This window comes from Salvelinus alpinus, chromosome 6 (assembly GCF_045679555.1).
Source record: "Salvelinus alpinus chromosome 6, SLU_Salpinus.1, whole genome shotgun sequence".
Taxonomy (NCBI): domain Eukaryota; kingdom Metazoa; phylum Chordata; class Actinopteri; order Salmoniformes; family Salmonidae; genus Salvelinus; species Salvelinus alpinus.
In genome coordinates, this window is record NC_092091.1 from 30,136,237 (window position 1) to 30,157,863 (window position 21,627).

The 21,627-nt window shown below is 43.6% G+C and overlaps 1 protein-coding gene across 7 annotated transcripts in view; it reads right to left on the reverse strand.

Annotated features, from left to right (window-relative positions):
• Window positions 1-21,627, reverse strand: part of LOC139578525 (SUN domain-containing ossification factor-like) — an 81,345-nt gene that overhangs the window by 45,902 nt on the left and 13,816 nt on the right. The window lies entirely within an intron of this gene.

Sequence of the window (21,627 nt, forward strand, 5' to 3'; positions counted from 1 at the left end):
CTTTTGGTCAACAACAGTTGATGCTTGATCTCCAATATTAAGGAAGTCTTGAGGTTCTGCTCGTCTGACTTAGAATGCCTCATGATAACCTGTAGACCACACTATTTATCAAGAGAGTTTATCTATATTTTTTGTAGCTGTCTATTTACCACCACAAACTGATGCTGGAACTAAGACCACACTCAACGAGCTGAATGGGGCCATAAGCAAACAAGAAAATACTTAACCAGGTGCAGCGCTCCAAGTGGCCAGTGATTTTAATGCAAGGAAACCGAAATCCGTTTAGCTCATTTCTACCAGCATGTCTCTTGTGCAACTAGAGGCGGAAAAAAACTATTCCACCAAACAGAGACGCATACAAAGCTCTCCCACGCCCTCCATCTGACCCTAATTCTAACCTTCTGCACTTATAAGAAAAAACTCAAACAGGAAGTACCAGTGATGCGCTCAATACGGAAGTGGTCCAATTAAGCGCACGCTAAGCTACAGGATTGTTTCTCTAGCACAGATTGGAATATGTTCCGGAATTCATCTGCCGGCATTGAGGAGTTTACCACATCAGTCAACGGCTTCATTAATAAGTGCATTGACAAAGTAGTCCCACAGTGACCGTACATACATATCCTAACCAGAAGCCATGGATGGAGTTGCCGCTTTCAAAGAGCAGAACACAAATTTGGACACTTAAATGAAATCCCGCTGCCATCAAACAGGCAAAGTGTCAACACAGGACCAAGATCGAATCCTACTACACCGGCTCCGATGCTCGTTGGATGTGGCAGGGCTTGCAAACTATCACCGATTACAAAAGGGAGCTGCCCAATGACACGAGCTAAATGCCTTCTATGCTCACGTCAAGGCCAGCAACACTGAACCATGCATGAGAGCACCAGCTGTTCCGGACGACTGTGTGATCACGCTCTCCGTAGCCGATGTAAGTAAGACCTTTAAACAGGTTAACATTCACAAGGTCACAGGGCCAGACGGATTACCAGAATGCATACTCAGAGCATGCGCTGACCAGCTAGCAAGTGTCTTCACTGACATTTTCAACCTCTCCCTGACCCAGTCTGTAATACTCACGCGTCAAGCAGACCACCATAGTCCCTGTGCCCAAGAAAGCCAAGTTAACCTGTCTAAATGACTATCGCCCCATAGCACTCACATCTGTAGCCATGAAATACTTTGAAAAGCTGGTCATGGCTCATATCAACACCATCAAAGGGAGTCTCCCTTTGTGAACGTGTACCTGCATATAAATACTTCAGCATTTGGATTGATATAGATTTACCGTTTTAAAAAACAGATGAGCTGGTTAACAAGTTAAGATTTAAAGTTAGCTTTTTCTACAGAAACAGATTGTGCCTTTCTCCAAGCAATAGGAAGCAGATTATTCAGTCAACCTTATCTGTTTTTGATTATGGTGATATTATTTATCAAAGTGCAGCTGCTACTACTCTTAAACCTTAGATGCCATCTACCATAGTGCCCTTCGTTTTGTTACAAGTGACAGTTTCATACTCATCACTGTATCCTGTATCAAAAGGTTGGCTGTACTTCGCTACAAACCCATGAATCTCTACATTACCCCTTTTTTTGTTTACAAGGCCCTACTTCATAAACTTCCATTTTAACTAAATTTGCTGTTGAAGTATAGACACGTGAGCTGTCTAACCTGTTCACAGGACTGGTTACCTCGAGGTTCCTAGGGTCTGCATTGAGCTTGGTAAATCTGCTTTTAGTTTTAATGCACCGTATTGTTGCAACAAAATACATTTCATCTTTATGATCTGGTGCCGTTTGGGCAATTTAAAGTATTTATTGGAGACTTATTTGTGGAGGAATGTAACTGTTTTTCTGGGTGATTTGTGATGTTTTATTTGTGCTTCCCATGACTGTGTATTTGAATGTGTATATGTTTAGGTATAATGTGTATATTTATGTAGTATATTCAGGGCACATTTGTAAAAGAGACATAGGTCTCAATATGTTTCCTGGTTAAAATAAAGGTTCAATTAAAAAAAATGATCCACAGATGACCCAATCTCTATTGCACTCCATGCACTCCACTGCCCTTTCCCATCTGGACAAAAGGAACACCTATGTGAGAATGCTGTTCATTGACTAAAGCTCAGCGTTCAACAGCATAGTGCCCTCTAAACTCATCACTAAAGTAAGGACCCTGGGATTAAACACATCCCTCTTCAACTGTACTTTGACGTACTACCCCCAGGTGGGGAAGGTAGGCAACAACACAAGGCAACAACACATCCTCCTGCTGACCCTCAACACAGGTCCCCCTCCTGTTCACCCACGACTGTGTGGCCACACACACACTCCAACGCCATCATTAAGTTTGCTGATGGCGGTAGGCCTGATCACAAATGACGAGACAGCCTACAGGGAGGTGGTCAGAGGGCTGGCAATGTGGTGTCAGGACAACAACCTCTCCATCAACGTCAGCAAGACAAAAGGAGCTGATCGTGGACTACTGGAAACAGAGGGCCGAGCACACCCCCATTCCCATAAATCGGGACTATAGTGGAAACGGTCAAGAGCTTCAAGTTCCTCGGGTGTCCACGTCACTAAGGACCGATCATGGTCCAAACACACCAACACAGTCCAAGAGGGCACGGCAAAGCCTATTCCCTCTCAGGAGACTGAAAAGATTTGGCATGGGCCCTCATAGCCTCAAAAGGTTCTACAGCTGCACCATCGAGAGCATCCTGACTGGCTGCATCACCGCTTGGTATGGCAAATGCTCGGCCTCCGACCGCAACAACACTGACTCGGTACCACTAGTCCTTGTATATAGCCTCGGTATTGTTATTTTATTGTGTTATTTTGTGTTACTATTTTCTTTATCTATTTGTTAATTTTCTTTCTTTTTAAATTGCATTGTTGGTAAAGGGCTCGTAAGTAAGCATTTCACGGTAAAGTCCACACTCGTATTCAGCGCATGTGACAAATAAAATTTGATTTTATTCGACAGACAAAAACAAACAAACAAAAACAGCCTTGAATGTGCAAGAAGACGTTCATATCTCTGTCAGCCTCTGCCATTAGCAGCTGCTGTGACACGGGCACACAGTTCGTAAGCGTGCAACTCTGTCATGGCCTGCTGCCGTGGGTACCAACATGAGTGGAAACAAACCTGTGGTTGGCAAACTCTTATCAACATCAACTGCTCTCATCAGCTCTGTATTGTAAACACCATAGTGGCAGAAAATAACTCTTCCAATCAATGAATTAGGGATGAGAGACTGGGACGTATTTGAAGGGATTGGGAAAGTATCTAGGACATAGTCAGGTTACTCAGGTAGGAGGGTTAACCTGATGTTTGTTAACCCATTTGTCGTGGCTCAAGTCCTTACTGTCATGGTCACCTATCCTCTAAAGAATTGATTGGCACAACCCTTCTCTCTCCTCTCCCTGGTTCTTCTCTTGCCAAGGTTGTTGCCGTAAAGAACAATCAATCTAATTTACTTTTTACATTAGCAGTTGTCAAAAAGTGCTTATACAATGCATTCTCACTCAGACAACTTGTCAGGCACATTGCCAACTTTGCAAGCCAATTAAGCTACATCACGCGCATCCGCACTGTGCTCACCTCAAATATACACACACACACACACACACACACACACACACACACACACACACACTAGGTGAACGTGACAGTGGAAAGCGGCGCAGCGGTGCCAGACAGGGATCAAAGGCCATGGGAATGCAGCATTGGGAACGTCGCTCCGGAGTGCTGTCTCGCCAGGAGACAGACGCACCGATGCAGTCATGTGATCTAATGAGAGCTGATAGGAAAATCCACAGTGTGTGTCCGTCCGTCAGTGTATGTACGCGTCAGAGGGCACAGCAGGGGAACAATAACTCATAAAACACTCCCTTATACATCCCTTATACAGAGATCGAGGTCTATATTGTATACCATACTACAATATTTACCTGTACTATACATAGCCTACATCTTCTACTACAGAAAAGTTGACCTTCTACTGGGGCAGCAGGTAGCCTTGGGGCGCCAGGTAGCCTAGTCGTAAGAGAATTGGGCCAGTGACTGAAAGGTTGCTGGATTGAATCCCCGAGCTGACAAGGTAAAAGAGAGAGCGAGAGAAAGACTTGTGTATAATCTCGTGGATCAATAGACAGGCCTATAGCTGTGTAGTTAATGTGGACAGTGCTTCAACAGCTTCAGGGAAGGGTGGGTGACTAAAGGTATATCAACTAACACGTACAATATAAATATACAGATATATTTAGAAGCGATAAGGGAGCAGGATGAGATGACTGGATGGTTCTCTGTGTGTGTGTGTGTGTGTGTGTGTGTGTGTGTGTGTGTGTGTGTGTGTGTGTGTGTGTATTACCTCTAAACATTAGATAGACGTACACAATGTACAGAATGAACATTGATACTGCACTGCCGGTAGAGATCTCCCTCCTACACACAGCCCACTCGGATATCAGACGCGCATGCACACAGGGAAAGACACACGGATGAGAGAGTGGCTGGTTTAGAGCTAGCTGTGGTAAACAGTCTAAGTGCTGAGAGGAGGAGTGCAGCAGGATAGGAGAGAAAACAGCTCAGAGTTTATACAGGAGAGAAAAAGACGAGAAAAGGCGGCGGTCGCTGGGAGAAAGTCTAGTTAAATAAAAGGTTCAATAAAAACAAATCAATCCCTCCAAACTTCCATGTGCTATTCACCCACACACCCTCGTCTCTCCAGAACACTACTCTTCCTTACCTTATACAATACCAGTCAAAAACATTGAAGGGTTTTTCTTTATTTTTACTATTTTCTACATTGTAGAATAATAGTGAAGACACCAAAACGATGAAATAACACATATGGAATAATGTAGTAACCAAAAAAGTGTTACATCAAAATATATTTTATATTCTTCAAAGTAGCCACCCTTTGCCTTGATGACAGCTTTGCATTCTCTCAACCAGCTTCACAAGGTAGTCACCTGGAATGCTTTTCCAACAGTCTTGAAGGAGTTCCCACATTTGCTGAGCACTTGTTGGGCTGCTTTTCCTTCACTCTGCGGTCCAACTTATCCCAAACCAGGTTGGGTGATTGTGGAGGCCAGGTCATCTGATGCAGCACTCCACCACTATGCTTCTTGGTCAAATATCCCTTACACAGCCTGGAGGTGTGTTAGGTCATTGTCCTTTTGAAAAACAAATGAGCCCCACTAAGCGCAAACCAGATTGTTGCAGATGGCTGTGGTAGCCGTTCTGGTTAAGTGTGCCTTGAATTCTAAATAATAATCACAGACAGTGTCACCAGCAAAGCACCACCACACCACCTCCATGCTTCACGGTAGAAACCACACATGCGGAGATCATCCATTCACCTACTCGGCATCTCACAAAGACACAGCGGTTGGAACCAAAAATCTCACATTTGGACTCATCAGACCAAAAGGACAGATTTTCATCGGTCTAATGTCCATTAATCATGTTTCTTGGCCCAAGCAAGTCTCTCCTTATTAGTATCCTTTAGTATTGGTTTCTTTGCAGCAATTCAACCATGAAGGCCTGATTCACACAGTCTCCCCTGAACAGTTGATGTTGAGATGTGTCTTACTTGAACTCTGAAGCACTTATTTGGGCTGTAAGTGAGACCGGTAACTCTAATGAACTTATCCTCTGCGGCAGAGGTAACTCTGGGTCTTCCTTTCCTGTGGCGGTCCTCATGAGAGCCAGTTTCATCATAGCACTTGATGGTTTTTGCGACAGCACTTGAAGAAACTTTAAAAGTGCTTGAAAGTTTCCGGATTGACTGACCTTCATGTCTTAAAGTAATGATGGACTGCTCTTTGTTTATTTGAGCTGTTCTTGCCATAATATGGACTTGGTCTTTTACCAAATAGGGCTATCTTCTGTATACCACCCCTACCTTGTCACAACTCAACTGATTGGCTCAAATGCATTAAGAAGGAAAGGAATTCCACAAATGAACTTTTAACAAGGCACACCTGTTACTTGAAATTCATTCCAGGTGACTACCTCATGAAGCTGGTTGAGAGAAAGTCAAGTGTATGCAATGCTTTCATCAAGGAAAAGAGTGGCTACTTTATAGAATCTCAAATATAAAATATTTTGATTTGCTTGTACCAAATTAGTCATGTAATAAAATATCTGGCATGATGGCTCGAAGGAAATGACTCATGTTTTCCAGCCACAGACAGTCTCTAGTGCTCCTAGTTTCGCAGCACTGTTTACCGTACGGGACATCAGCTACTCGACAATGCTCACTTGCCACAGGTCTGCTGCTAGCTACCGTTCATTAAGTAGCTGTTATGTGGCGACATTTACCTGGAGTAAGCCAACCTTTGAAACGAAAACCCACCGACCTCGAAGGAGGACGAATCACATGAAAAAAAGAAAGTTGTGAGAGAAACGGAGGTTTGGAGATAAAGGAGTTTCAAGAGGCTGGCTACAGTATGATGCTGAGGCTGTGGTGATGAGTGCATCTGTGTCGCCAGCACGCAAAAAATAAAAGCAGAAACAACTAATTTGTCATTGGAAATAAAACGATGAAGCTGGAGAACAATCGTGAACAACCAACAACCATGAACACAGCAAGTGTCACATTGAGCCCAGGACACAGACACGTAGGCAAATCGGAGCCTCCCCTCTTGACACCCTCTGTGAAGGCGCTATTGGCAATGTCAGAGCAGACCAGCACGAAGATACTGTTTAGGACTGTACATGCCATTGGCAAGAAGGCGAGACCATTTTCTCACTTGGAGTGGCTGTGCGAGAAAGTGAAAATGTTGTTACTCTTGTAGCTAGACTAGGACTTTGTAGCTAGTTTTTTCAAGTCTTTTTCAAGCCGTGGTCCAGTATTGTAGGTTATTTCTCAACTCTTGATAAGCACCGTTTCACCTCAAAATAGTGTATAAATACCATACGATAGGCCTACTGATGCTTTCCTATGGCTCTGTAACATTCTATTTTAATGTTTGTCTCCAGATGCCGTTTCCATTTTAAAGCATTGTGACACTATTGACTTTAAGGCTGGTATAGTGTTGATCCTTAAGTAAACAAAGGGTAGAAGGATAATTTAGCACAACCAACTGACAGCTATATTGGATAACATGAGTGTATATTTAATTATTGTTGAATTCATTTGATGTTTTGATTTTTGCAGTTTGGATGAAAAAAGAAAGGAATCGATGTGTGCTCAACATATAGAAATGAGAAGCATGCCTGCCAGAGTTTATGCACCATATTGCAGAGGTGGAGAGAAACAGAGAATCTGAAAAACACCAAATTTCTCTCCATCATGTCAGATGGCTCCACAGACAGTTCTGTGAAAGAGGAGTTGGTTTGTGTCAGATTCTGTCACAAGGGCAAGATCGAGTCAAGTTTGTTGGCATCAAGTCGGTGGCGAAGGTAGACGCGGCACACATAAGCAACGCCATCAGTGCCATCATGGAGGGTGTGTGTGATGAGTGGGGGAGCAAGTTGGTCGCTCTGGGAACAGATGGAGCTGCTGTGATGACCGGAACCAAGAATGGTGTGGTCAGCCGGCTGCAGGGGGACGGGGCCTACATCATCGGCATCCACTGTATAGCACACCGCCTAGAACTGACCTTTTCTGATGCCATCCGGTCCAATGTGATGTTTCAGAAAGTTTAAGACCTCCTCAGTGGACTCTACACCTTCTACCACACCAGCCCACTGAACAGGGCAAACCTGGTAAACAGCTTCCAGGCTCTTGGGCACACACCACTGTTGCCCACCAGAATTGGCAGGACCCAGAGGGTAGAACACAGGAAGTGCTCCAGTGCACGTAATATTTGAAGTTACCAGGGGCGTGTCCAGCACCTGGAACAGGTAGTGGCTCTAGATTGCTATGCTAAGTCTCCAAAGGTCATCATCAATATGTAATGTCCAGTAAATAACACAGTTACAATGGTAACATCATGTTTCAATGCTTTATGCACTGATAAAGTGTCATATCTAATATAGTTTTACTTGGACAGCAATTAATTGTCTATTTGTATGTCTTTGTTCTTTATGCATTTCAGATTCAATATGCCGATGCCCAAAATGTCCGACGTGTCCAGCAGGCCAAGGCCAGGAAATACTACTGTACTGCGAGGGAGGCTGTTATTTTCCGGTTCTGTGGCTTCCTGCATGACACACTAACACACCTGAGCAACCTGTGCGCCTGTCTGCAGAGGTCCACCATCACCATAGCAGAAGCCCACAGCTCCTTTGTGCTCAACACAGGCAGTACTTAAGTACAAAACCAGGTATGTTAATTTAAGCTGCAATAAGAAATACTTACCTTCAGAGAAAGGATTACGTCAATAAGAGAGGGAGTGAGAGTGTGTTGTAAAGGAAAATTCTGAAAGGATGGTAAAATGAGCCTTTTATCGTCAGAGAAGGGCCCATGATGAAGGCCACAATGGCCAACAGATACGAGGGAATTTTGCTGACCAGAGGTGACCGTAAACCCTCGTCACCTCACAGGACAAAATACTTGACAGACTAGTCGAGAGTATGACTGACAGGTTCCAGGACGCCAGTGTAGGGGTCCTGTGTGCCACCAAGATGTTCAGCTTCACCAACTGGCCAGAGTCAGGAGGTGCAGCAGGTTACTTTATGTTTTGTATTACAGGGCAGTCAGGTTAGGTTCATCATCATATTTTTATAGTTTGAAAATTAAAACGGCATGATCTTGTTGTAATGTATACAATTATTCTAGATGTTGGTGACACTGAACTGGAAACCCTGGTGGACCACTTCAAGCCTGTCCTGGAGACCTCTGGCATCCATGTTGAAAGGATCCCTGACCAGTGGACTGTCCTGAAGTTGCTGATGTACCAAGAGCCCCAGTCCCTGCAGAAGATGTCCTGGTTCCGTGTCAACAGGAGCCATCAGCATTACTGCCTTGATTTGCTGGCATTGGTTGACCTGCTCCTGTCCTTCCCTGCCTCCACAGCTGAATGTGAAAGAGGTTTTAATACCATGAAACAAGTGAAAACCGATTGGCGGTCCAACCTAAGGTCTGATACACTGTCAGATCTCCTTATGGTCCAGCAGTCCTCTCCAGAGATCAGGGAGTATGATCCGATTAAAGCTGTGACACCAGGACTCTGTCAGGAGCATGAGGTCCGACTTCATGGACCGTGCAAAGAGGGTGATTGCGGTAGAGAATGAGGAGTCTGATGAGGTTTAAGTTAATTAAAATGATTAAGCATCTGATAGGTTTACAAAACCTTCAAATTTAATAGCAAATACTTCAGTAGAATTTTGAGTTCAAGACTTCCTCAGTTGTACTCAGGCTGGGAAATTAAATTTAGCCACAGCCAAAATTAACCAGCATCTGATAATACTCTATTTTACCTGTATTTTATCAGGGTATTTCTACTCAAAGTAAAGGATTTGTAGACCTGCTTCCCCTTTGTATCAGGAGAGCACACCAGTTCTATGTCCACTGCACTTCTCATAATTGTATCTTACCGTTGTTGTTGCCCTGTTTTGACTTCTATGTATTTTTATTCATTGTATCTGATATGTTTTGTTTATATCATTGTGTGCCCACTGTTTGGCATTTTTGCACTCTGTACAGCACTTTTGGTCAACTACAATTTTTAAAAATGTGCTCTACAAATAAACTTGATTTGATTAACCGTTGATCAATATATTAAAATAATTGTTTAAAATTTTGCTCTGGCCTCTTCTTTAAGTTTGTATTCAACATAATACCTTATTATCTCAATGACATGTACTGAAATTAATGTATATATTTGACAAAGGCAATTTATTATTTTGGCCATAAAAAAAAGAGACAAAAAAGACAAAAAGTTAATTTCGGACACTGATTTGTTTAACACTTTTTTGGTTACTACATTACTCCTTATGTGTTATTTCATAGTTTTGATGTCTTCTATTATTCTACATTGAAGAAAAGTGAAGATTTTTTTTTTTTATTAAACAAATGAGTAGGTGTCCAAACCTTTGCCTGGTACTTATATATTACAAACTCAACCATAACCCTACCGCTTTCACTATAAACTCCACACACCAGTACAGTAAAAATAAAACGGTGCGTTATAAAAGCCAGTACAGTGTTTACAGTCCTACTACGAACATATTACAGCTAACAACCCCCACAATGATCAAACCACAGAGTAAACAATTTCAATCTGCAGAACTACAAACAGCCAAAGGTAACAGGATATCACGAGTGTGATGAATCGCAAATAAGGAAGCAAGATCCTGCTAGCTTACACGGAAGCTTGCATAAAAGTATTTTGTCCCCCCACACCAAACGCAATCACGACAAGCAGGTTAAAATATCAAAACAAACTCTGAACCAATTATATTAATCGTTTCTAGTCATCTCTCTTCATTCCGGTCTTTTTCTTCTCTTGACTTTATATTGCAACTTTCATAAATTAGGTGCATTACCGCCACTGGTCTCGTTCGTCTTTCAGTCACCCACGTGGGTATAACCAATGGGTACCTGCTTCTATAAACCAATGAGGAGATGGCACGTGGGTACCTGCTTCTATAAACCAATGAGGAGATGGCACGTGGGTACCTGCTTCTATAAACCAATGAGGAGATGGGACGTGGGTACCTGCTTCTATAAACCAATGAGGAGATGGCACGTGGGTACCTGCTTCTATAAACCAATGAGGAGATGGCACGTGGGTACCTGCTTCTATAAACCAATGAGGAGATGGCACGTGGGTACCTGCTTCTATAAACCAATGAGGAGATGGCACGTGGGTACCTGCTTCTATAAACCAATGAGGAGATGGCACGTGGGTACCTGCTTCTATAAACCAGTGAGGAGATGGCACGTGGGTACCTGCTTCTATAAACCAATGAGGAGATGGCACGTGGGTACCTGCTTCTATAAACCAATGAGGAGATGGCACGTGGGTACCTGCTTCTATAAACCAATGAGGAGATGGCACGTGGGTACCTGCTTCTATAAACCAATGAGGAGATGGCACGTGGGTACCTGCTTCTATAAACCAATGAGGAGATGGCACGTGGGTACCTGCTTCTATAAACCAATGAGGAGATGACACGTGGGTACCTGCTTCTATAAACCAATGAGGAGATGGCACGTGGGTACCTGCTTCTATAAACCAATGAGGAGATGGGAGAGGCAGGACATGCAGCGCGATCTGCGTCACAAATAGAACTGACTTCGATTTTAGTCCTTGGCAACGCAGACGCTCATTGGCACGCGCGAGCAGTGTGGGTGCAATAATTGAATAATATAGATTTCTAAATGTATTTTGCAACGCGAGCGGTGTAGTCAGACTGTCACAGGACTGAATTTGAATGTTGAACACTTTATAAGATAACTGCTGTAATTTAGTCACTAAACTACACTTTTTGGGGGAAGACAACCGCATTGTTCAGAAAAACAAGTGAAGTTTCTGCATGTTTTCAAACAGCCCTACGGTCTGTCTGTGAACCTGCAGGGCAGGATTTGAACACCCTTGGCAGACAGCATGTAGCAGAACAACAGCAAAAGAAAAACGGAGAAAGCAATTTCATGAACCAAGAAGTTAAATGGTCCTCGTAACCCCCCCATCTACTCAGCCAGACAGTCGGGTAGACCAAAGCTCTCCGTCATTCTGAGACTCGCTGGGGTTATATAGCAGGATGCTTTGGGCCGAATGGGCAATCTGGGCCATTCTCACCCTGTCTACCCGGCTGGCCAACCCACAGATAATGGGGGTGGGGGGTCTGTGTGACCTATAGCCACTGGTCAAAAACAATACCTGACAGACACACACAGTCCCATCTCAGTCTCCCTGGTTGAACCATACAGCTCTGAGGTCTGCCAGCCTCTATAGCTCTGGTACAACAACCGTCACACAGAAACACACTTTCTGGTAATAACAGTCAGTGGATGGAATGACAAAAAACAAGTGATCAGAGTTGGTTGAATTCAGAGTCGCATATACTGACTCACTAACTCTCATCTGGTTGCGGCAGGTTTTTATTTTATTTTTTATCACGACTCATTTGCATGAGCTAACAAGCTATTCCCAGAACAGAGGCTTGTTGGAACCAGCACTCATATTCATGATTAATATCCTCCTGAGCAATAAGGATATAGTGGTTTCACTGTTTCAGTTAACTGTAGTGAAACTGAGTTGTCCAAACCACCACATCACGTAAACAAACAAGCAGGGTCACTTACAAGGGGCCTGAGAACAAATACAACAATGAGTTCTGATTAACGTTGGCATTCATAACTAACTACATGGCAACAGATAAAAGCTTTCTGCTGTAACTTCCCTCAGGAAGAAAAGAGAGGGATGAGGTCACAGAAAGGAAGAGAAGGAAGCATGCTGTATAAGAAGGAGTAATGCCTTCTCAGCAGCAACTAAAATGCTCAGCAGCAGCAACTGAACAGAAATTCCCTTTAAAACCAGGCCCCAATGACATTTTAGTCATTTAACAGACACCCTTACCCAGAGCAACTTACAGGAGCAATTAGGGTTAAGTGCCTTGCTCAAGGGCACAGACAGACTTTTACCTATTCAGCAAGGGGATTCAAACCAGCGGCCTTTCAGTTACTGGCACAACGCTCTTAACTGCTGAGCTACATAAACAGTACATTCCAAGTCTCAATTCTCTTTACTCCAAACACAGAAATAGTATTTCAGCAACAGGGAAATATGACTTTACACAAGTGGCCTTATCTAATGAGAATAACAAAGGGATTAGGATATAAAGCAGGATTTTATGCTCTCTCTGCAGCACTGTTAAGACTACTGGTAGACTGAATTATTATCTTTTGAATAAATAGAGTTGAGCAGATCTGGCTCAAGCATGTGCATTTGATGATGCAAATTCAGAACCATGGTTTCAGGATATTACCTGTACACAGATATGTGGGTGTTCTCTCCACTCTAATGTGAGTCACAAGTCTTTCCGCAGCAGTGTGTGTCAGACTGAACAGATGACTGTTCATGACAGAGCCTCATTTAGAAATCTGCAGTTCATTAGTTATTAAATGTCATCATGGACAAGATGTTCTTCGGGCTCTGTTGCGGATTATCCCATGTTAAATACCAAGTTCATTGTTGGCAATGTGCCTATCCAATATGGCCCCCATGCAGGGCTCTACATTTTTTTTTTAAAAGTAATTGGTAGCACTGGTACTCCCAACTTAAAAAAAAAAATGTAGGAGCGCCAGGAACACCGATTGAGATATATCAACTCTAAATTAATTATAGCTACTTCAGAAGCACATTGTGCCCTCAAACTTTTCTTGCCCAGGGACCCCCACCCAGGTACACTGGTGACTAGGGATGCACGATATAAAAATATATAAATAAAACTGAGCATATCGGAATCGACCGATATTAACTAAAAATGACAACATCATCATCGGCCCGATGTCTAGTTTAATGCCGATGTGTAAAACCAGTGTCAAAGCAGACGTGCATACCTAAACTCAGCAAAAAAAAGAAACTGACCTTTTTCAGGACCCTGTCTTTAAGAGAATTCGTAAAAATCAAAATAACTTCACAGATCTTCATTGTAAAGGGTTTAAACACGGTTCCCCATGCTTGTTCAATGAACCAGAAACAATTAATGAACATGCACCTGTGGAACGGTCGTAAAGACACTAACAGCTTACAGACGGTAGGCAATTAAGGTCACAGTTATGAAAACTTAGGACAGTAAAGAGGCCTTTCTACTGACTCTGAAAAACACCAAAAGAAAGACGCCCAAGGTCCCTGCTCATCTGCGTGAACGTGCCTTAGGCATACTGCAAGGAGGCATGAGGACTGCAGATGTGGCCAGGGCAGTAAATTGCAATGTCCGTACTGTGAGACGCCTAAGACGCACTACAGGGAGACAGGACGGACAGCTGATCATCCTCGCAGTGGCAGACCACGTGTAACAACACCTGCACTGGATCGGTACATCCGAACATCACACCTGCAGGACAGGTACAGGATGGCAACAACAACTGCCCGAGTTACACCAGGAAAGCACAATCCCTCCATCAGTGCTCAGACTGTCCGCAATAGGCTGGTCCTCACGAGCCATTATATCCTGCCTGTTTGGCCCTGTCCGGGGGTATCGTCGGGTGGGGCCACAGTGTCTCCCGACCCCTCCTGTCTCAGCCTCCAGTATTTATGCTGCAGTAGTTTGTGTCGGGGGGCTAGGGTCAGTCTTAAATCTGGAGTATTTCTCCTGTCTTATCCAGTGTCCTGTGTGAATTTAAGTATGCTCTAATTCTCTCTTGGAGGACCTGAGCCCTAGGACCATGCCTCAGGGCTACCTGGCCTGATGACTCTGTCCCCAGTACACCTGACAGTGCTGCTGCTCCAGTTTCAACTGTTCTGCCTGCGGCTATGGAACCCTGACCTGTTCACCGGACATGCTACCTGTCCCAGGCCTGCTGTTTTCAACTCTCTAGAGACAGCCGGAGCGGTAGAGATACTCTGAATGGTCGGCTATGAAAAGCCAACTGACATTTACTCCTGAGGTGATGACCTGTTGCACCCTCGACAACCACTGATTATTATTATTTGACCCTGCTGATCATCTATGAACATCTTGGCCATGTTCTGTTATAATCTCCACCCGGCACAACCAGAAGAGGACTGGCCACCCCTCATAGCCTGGTTCCTCTCTAGGTTCTGGCCATTCTAGGGAGTTTTTCCTAGCCACCGTGCTTCTACACCCGCATTGCTTGCTGTTTGGGGTTTTAGACTGGGTTTCTGTACAGCACTTTGATATATCAGCTGATGTAAAGGCTTTATAAATACATTTGATTTTGATTTGACATCACCGACAACAACGTGGGCACAAACCCACCGTCGCTGGACCAGACAGGACTTGCAAAAAGTGCTCTTCACTGACGAGTCGCGGTTTTGTCTCACCAGGGGTGATGGTGGGATTACCGTTTATCGTCAAAGGAAGAAGCGTTACACCGAGGCCTGTACTCTGGAGCGGGTTCGATTTGGAGGGTGCATCATGGTCTGGGGCGGAGTGTCACAGCATCATCGGACTGAGCTTGTCGTCATTGCAGGCAATCTCAATGCTGTGCGTTACAGGGAAGACATCATGTGGTAACCTTCCTGCAGGCTCATCCTGAGATGACCCTCCAGCATGACAATGCCACCAGCCATACTGCTCGTTCTGTGCGTGATTTCCTGCAAGACAGGAATGTCAGTGTTCTGCCATGGCCAGTGAAGAGCCCGGATCTCAATCCCATTGAGCACGTCTGGGACCTGTTGGATGGGAGGGTGAGGGCTAGGCCCATTTCCAACAGAAATGTCCAGGAACTCGCAGGTGCCTTGGTGGAAGAGTGGGGTAACATCTCACAGCAAGAACTGGCAAATCTGGTGCAGTCCATGAGGAGGAGATGCACTGCAGTACTTAATGCAGCTGGTGGCCACACCAGATACTGACTGTTACTTTTGACCCCCCTTTGTTCAGAGACACATTATTCCATTTGTTAGTCACATGTCTGTGGAACTTGTTCAGTTTGTCTCAGTTGTTGAATCTTGTTATGTTCATACAAATATTTACACATGTTAAGTTTGCTGAAAATAAACGCAGTTGACAGTGAGGACGTTTCTGTTTTTTCTGAGTTTATATAAACGTAGGTTGATGATGCTACGAAAATAAATACAGCGCTGCACAGAACAAAAGCAGAAAAATACCAAGCGCACACTTCCAACAACTAAACAAGTTCAAGTCCAGCATCATTTGAAAGAGTAAGAACATTTCAGCTGGACAACTCAAAAGGGGAAATCCATTAACGCCAAGATAATGGAATTCACTGCCCTTGAAAATCAACCCTTCTCTGTCGTGGATGATGTTCTCTTTCGCCGGCTGGTCGAGCACCGGTACACGCTACCAAGCAGGCACCATTTTTCAGATGTTGCCCTACCGGAGTTACACAGTATTGTTGAAACACATCCATGTCACTGCTTTAGCTTCACGACTGACATTTGGACCAGCGATGTCAGCCCCATGAGCATGCCGAGTCTGACAGCACATTGCATGCTCAGGAATGTGCTGGTTGTCATACTCCTAGCGTAATTCCAACAACTGACTGGAGAAATAAGCTAATCAACTGTGTCTGCAGCAGACGTGATACCCTGTCATAGCATTGAAACGCCTGCTCGACAAAACTGCCCACACAGACCGTGGGGTTAAAACTTACAAAAGTACTTGAGGCTGTGAACATGCGATTCGGTGGTATTCTCTGAGCCTCTTTACAGTGTCGCCACCATGCTCGATGCTAGGTGCAAGGACCGCTACTTTGATGCAGACAAGAAACAGGGTTTACGTGAAATGTTACATACACAGCTGGACAAGATGGAAACGGACACGCACCGAGGAAGAGAGGCCACGGACAGACAGAGCTGAAACTTCACTACTTGACATGTATGATGAAATCCTGGTTGAGAATGAAAAGAGTGAACAACGAAACAGCAAGTGAAATAAATAGGTTTTGATTGTTTTACTGGTAAAGGGGAAATACGTAAATGCCAACAAAATAACTTTCTGGTCAGTGTGGTGTAACCTTTATTTAACTAGGCAAGTCAGTTAAGAACAAATTCTTATTTACAATGACGGCCTACCTGGGCCAAACCCGGACAACGCTGGGCCAATTGTGCACCCCCCATGGGACTCCTAATCACGGCTAGATGTGATACAGCCTGGATTTGAACCAGGAACTGTAGTGACGCCTCTTGCACTGAGATGCAGTGCCTTAGACCGCTACGTCCATGTGTGCAACTATTTAACTGTACTAGAATGCTTAAAAGACCGCAAAAATGTTTAAATATCGTTATCTTTTTTTTTTGGCAAGGACAATTTTGGATATCGGTATTGGGCAAAAATGTCATATTGGTGCATCTCTACCGGCAACCCACCAAATAACTACTCAGACTACGTATATTGACCCTTTTTGCACTAACCTTTTTTGACTCATCACATATGCTGCTGCTACCGTTTGTCACTTTATTCCTAGTTTTACATACAGTGCCTTCAGAAAGTATTCACACCCCTTGACTTTCACTTTATAAGGTTACAGCCAGTATTTAAAATGTATTTAATTGAGATTTTGTGCCACTGCTGTACACATAATGTCAAAGTGGAATTATGTTTTTAGACATTTTTACAAATTAATAAAAAAATGAAAAGCTGAAGTAGTGTGATAGGACATAACTGAGGATAGATCAATAACATTGTAGTTACTCCACAATACTAACCTAATTGACAGAGTGAAAAGGAAGCCTGTACAGAATAAAAAAACATCCAAAACATGCATCCTGTTTACAATAACACACTAAAGTAAAACTGCAAAAGAATGCCAGAATGCCGTTCACTCATTTGTGTCAAAGTAGCTAGCAAGCTAGCCAACGTTAGACAGTTAGCTTGGTGCTTGACTGCTGTTAGGTTCAGAACGCTCGGATCATCCCTATTCCTTGACCAGAGCGTCCAGTGTGCGCTCTGAGTTTATGAACGCTCTGAACGCACTCTGGCACTCCAGTAGTATAAACCAGCCATTAGTCTTTAAATCTTAGGTTGTTAAGTACATGAACTCACATGTGAGTCCTTAAAGAGATGGGTGGGGCTAAGGCTTTAACGATGCTGCATGGGTGTAGACAAAGAGGAGCTCTCCAGTAGGTTTACCAAAATATTCAAGAGCCATTTTCTCAAAAGTTAGGTTATAAATTTATCAACTTAAAAAGCAGATTTACTTTCCCATTGTTCCTCAACTGCAGTGTATGATATAACATTTTCTAGCTCGGAGTCTGTACTTTATCCAATGTAAAAAAAAAACGACATAAGACCGAATCGAGCCGGTCGGTTACATATGTACATTGGATGATGATCTCATTGATCATGTCCCTGTTTATAAATATCTGGGCATCTGAATTGACCAAAACCTATCTTTCAAAAAGCATTTTGAGGAGTTAAGAAATTCAGAATTAAAATGGGCTTATTTAATAGCAGACAACAAATCATTCAGTCGACATTCACACCGGTTAGACTATATGAACGCAGCCGCCACTGTATTGAAGGCATTGGATACAGTTTATCATAGCGATAGGTTCAGTACAAATCCCCGTATTCTGTATCAAAAAGTAGGCTGGCCATCTTTGAAGTCTCGTAGATTGATGCATTGCACTCTGTTTCTAAAGCCCTCCAGCATAAACTTAAGCAGTAGCTTACTTCATTGTTAACTTATCGACGTCCGAGATACCACATCTGGTCTCAGAGATGGCTAACACTGGAGGGCCCTTTGATATCCACTGCTTGAAGTTTTTTTTTTAGGAATTGGTGCTTCGAGGGCATTTCAGATGGCTGTTAAGGGACCTTTTTACTGAAGAATGTAGGTGTTTTTATTATTGTATTTTGCTTTTCATGTATTGTGTATTTTAATGTGAATTGTATTTTGATGTGTATTGTTGTGCTAAACAGGGCACATCTGTTTAAAAAAAAAAAAAAAAAAGAGAGAGACCTTGGTCTCAGCATTTCAATGTCAAAATAAAGGTTAAATAAATTCTGGTGAGCTAATGGATTCCTAAAGCAAGGATTCTTCTATCCCCCAGCTATGTGTGGTCTGGAGGTCCGTAGCCTTGCATTCCCCCTTCCCCATGGCTATAAGAGCTGAGTAGTCAATGAAGGCCATTCTGGTTCCCAGTGTCCCCAACAGTTGCCTGTGTACTGGTCTGAAAGCCTACCAGCTGATGACAACTGTCTGTCCAGACCTGTTAAGGGTCTGCATATGAGGAGCATCTTATATTAAACAGGGCTGCCTGCCAAACATGCACTGTCTTTACAATGTGGACACACATACACACAGATTCATTTTACCGAAGCCCTCTACCTACACACTGCTTGCTTATACATACTGTTGTGTGTGTGTGTGTGTGTGTGTGTGTGTGTCATGCGTATGAGGAAGAAGCCCTATAGGCCCTTCATGCAGTAAAGAGTTGTTTTGAGCCTGGATCTGCTCTGTTGTTCTCTAGAAACCATGTTGGGTAACGCATGGAATCTCCACTGCAATATGTCACTGACATAGGGCCTATTTCTTGTAACAAAGATATAAGCATTCTTAAGGTTAGGCCCATCTAAACTGTATATTTGCCAAACCTGTGTACTTGTTTGTTAAATAACTATTGATTGAAGTATTGAGTGAACCCCCCCCCATCCTTCACCATATAAATATGATATGACTGGGATTGTGACAGAATAGAACAGAGAGGGTAAACCTGATATAGGAGGAGGAGGCCGCGAGGATGGAAACAGCCATACAGAACAGCTCAGCCTATAGCTTAGAAAAGAAACTGGTTGGGTGAGCTGGCCTGGGATATACTGGTGTGGTCTTACTAACTCTCTATTCCATGTGAATACTGTCAACATCTCAACAGCAGTGGGGCCATACTAACTATTCTACACTTTGACTGAAGGGTCATTCTAGGTTTAATCCAGCAAATAAGTGGTTTGGTTCAGTTATGTGTGCGTGGCCACTGGCCAGTGCAGATCCACAATGGGGGTTACAACTGGCACAGGCCTACCCCATGTTCCAGCCTGGAGCTGGAGGATCCTCAGTGTTAAACCCTGGGTTAGGCCTACTCTCTGGAACCCTGGTGTGATAACTGGTCATTATCTAATGAGTGATAATAGCCTTACTTAGCCTACATAATAATCTGAGATTGTAATGGGGAGATAAGAACGAGATTCTCCTCACACACGCGTTTCACAAAAAAAGTGCTGAAGTTGTATGTCACACCTGCATAGTCTGCCCAAATGAGATAATCACAATGGATAGGAATCTAAAGTGAAAGACCATGAAACAACTAAATAAGCCAAGACGACAGAGCGGTATCTTGATTATAGAAGAGGAATCTGTCGCACACCATCTTCACTGACAACTAGGATGAGGCGCGTGTCATATAAGCCCATGCCCGCACATAAAGTGAACTAAGTCCAATTCCAAATGGGTTACATAATACAGAGAATAAGCCTATAATCTGTCCATATAGCAGACTGAAGGATGATGTTTCCATGAGCAGCCGTGTACGCTTTAGCTGTTGACATTAATGGTCTGGGCTAATGTATACAACCCTGCTGTTGACTGAACCCAGTGGAACATGTACACCCCTCTGAGAAAAGCTAGTTACGATCTGTGTGTGTAACAATGCAAAGTCAGTAAAACACCCACAAGTAGCTCCAACACATACTCACTGGAGGTAGAAAGCATATTGCACTGAATTACTGTCTGCCGTTAGTTCGGCACGGTTTGTTAAAGGGACCACCCGCCAATGGGCATCTGACTGGTGACATTTCTGGATGTTTCTATATGTAGAATTGGTTTGCAAATTTCTGCCGGGCACTCTGAACAGAGGTGCTAAGTACTCTTGGCTGGCAAACGCTACCGCTACGAATTCAGGCTATGAATTGGACAGGAACGCTAACTCTTACAACTCCCTGCTACCACAGAAACGGTCTGTGGCCATCGGATTCTTGCCCTATCTGCCATGCCGGTTCTATTCATGCCAGAAGTTTGCGAGTTGGCGCAGAGAGGTGAGAAGCCAAAATCTGCGTGCGTAAGGGTTTGCATTAGCAATCAAGTGAGCAGGCATGTGTGTGTAATTAGGTCTGCTGGGCGAAAGGGAAAGCAGGCACCCACCAAAAATGGGAACCCGATCTCCAAGTAGATGTCTCAGTAAGAGACACTCAAACAACAAACATTTACTCACGTGGGTGCAATACATACAGTGGGGCAAAAAAGTATTTAGTCAGCCACCAATTGTGCAAGTTCTCCCACTTAAAAAGATGAGAGAGGCCTGTAATTTTCATCATAGGTACACTTCAACTATGACAGACAAAATGAGAAAAAAAATTCCAGAAAATCACACTGTAGGATTTTTTATGAATTTATTTGCAAATTATGGTGGAAAATAAGTATTTGGTCACCTACAAACAAGCAAGATTTCTGGCTCTCACAGACCTGTAACTTCTTCTTTAAGGAGGCTCCTCTGTCCTCCACTCGTTACCTGTATTAATGGCACCTGTTTGAACTTGTTATCAGTATAAAAGACACCTGTCCACAACCTCAAACAGTCACACTCCAAACTCCACTATGGCCAAGACCAAAGAGCTGTCACAGGACACCAGAAACAAAATTGTAGACCTGCACCAGGCTGGGAAGACTGAATCTGCAATAGGTAAGCAGCTTGGTTTGAATAAATCAACTGTGGGAGCAATTATTAGGAAATGGAAGACATACAAGACCACTGATAATCTCCCTCGATCTGGGGCTCCACGCAAGATCTCACCCCGTGGGGTCAGACGTGTCCCCCTGCTTAAGCCAGCACATGCCCAGGCCCGTCTGAAGTTTGCTAGAGAGCATTTGGATGATCCAGAAGAAGATTGGGAGAATGTCATATGGTCAGATGAAACCAAAATATAACTTTTTGGTAAAAACTCAACTCGTCGTGTTTGGAGGACAAAGAATGCTGAGTTGCATCCAAAGAACACCATACCTACTGTGAAGCATGGGGGTGGAAACATCATGCTTTGGGGCTGTTTTTCTGCAAAGGGACCAGGACGACTGATCCGTG